Here is a 1,566-nt window from a genome sequence, read left to right on the forward strand (position 1 = left end):
AATTCAAGTATGGGAAATTTTTGAGTTATAACTCTGTGGGCATGTGATTAAGAAGAGATGTATCATTCCTCTTGTCTAATAAGATCTATAATAGTCAAAGTAAAACCAACAGTTTAGATTCAGGAAAAAAGAAATTTTGTCCATGAAAAAGAGTGTGGCTCAGTTCAGAAACGTTGCATGGATTTTGTGTAAAATGTCATAACTCCACAGGAGGAAGCTTCCCCAGGGAGGGCTGTCATGTTCCTAGCACATAAAATCTGGCCGGTTCTTGCCAAGATGTGTTGGCAGTATAAAACACACATTGGATCTCAGTGACTTAGTATGAAAAAACAGAATGTACAATATCTCAATAATTTTTCATATTGATTTTATGTTGGAATGATAATATTTCTCTATTTTGGGTAAATAAGCTATATTATTAAAATTAATTTCAGCTGTTTCTTTTTCCTCTATTAAATGTAGCTATGGAAAATTTTAAGTTACATATATTTTAAGTTGCATTATATTTCTATCAGACAGCGGTGATTTGGAGGTATTTGCTTCTTTGGCTCTATCTCAAAGGCTTGTGGATGAAGCTGTCTGGGAGGGTTTCTGCCCTCTTCTTTGTCCCTTGGTCCTTCCCTCCATTTTTTTTCTTCCCTCCCTCCCTCCTTCCTTTCTTTCCTTCGTTCCTTTCCTTCCCAGGTTTCCTAGGATCACTCTAGCATTTATAGCAAAATTGGAGTGTCACTGGTGAAGTGACACATCTAACATTACTTTGGGGATTAACAATACGTTGCAGTTTGTTAGAAGCTTAGCACATAGAGTTGAATCTGAAAACTTGGAGAACAAGATAACTTCCAGTTGTATCATAAATGGATTTCCTCACCATTCCCTCTGTAACTGCAAAAATTTCCAACACATTCTCATCTCCTTCATGAAGCCGGAAAAGAATTGCGGGGATCTGCTATTCCTGAACAGAACTTATAATTGATATGATTTATTCATTTGTCAAGTATTAATGAAACGCTGTTCTGTGCCAGGTACTATGATGGGGCAGGTTAGGAGGATGATTAAAGATGTAGATGTGCCCTGCCTTTAAAGAACTGAATCTAGAATTCCAGTGGCTCTGGGACCCCCGTGGTTGGAATTCTGCCTGGGAGTTTGGGAAGTGCTTCGAGGAGGCGACATATGAAAATGCAATTAACAATTATTTACTCATTGTCTTACCTTCTAATTATTCTTTGACTATTAATCTTATTACAACTGGATTGTAATTATTACAAGTAGATTGTAAACCCCTTAATGGCCACTATCAGATCATATTGTTCTCAATTCTTCATGGTGTTAGCACAGAGCAGGCAACTTGTGCAAATTCTTGCTGGGCTGTAATGATGGGGAAAAACACAGATTTCTCCATGAGTTGACCATAAAGCACCTCTGTTTTGGGAGATGATTCTTATTGCATGGAAAAAGGGACCATGTTACTGTTCCTGAGAACATTTTGTGAAGATCAGGGAAATATCCCTCTGCATAGAGAAGGGGCTCACCTAAGTGAGGCCTGTTATCCTTCTCCTTTAAGGAAGT

Source organism: Choloepus didactylus, chromosome 20 (genome assembly GCF_015220235.1).
Source record: "Choloepus didactylus isolate mChoDid1 chromosome 20, mChoDid1.pri, whole genome shotgun sequence".
NCBI lineage: Eukaryota > Metazoa > Chordata > Mammalia > Pilosa > Megalonychidae > Choloepus > Choloepus didactylus.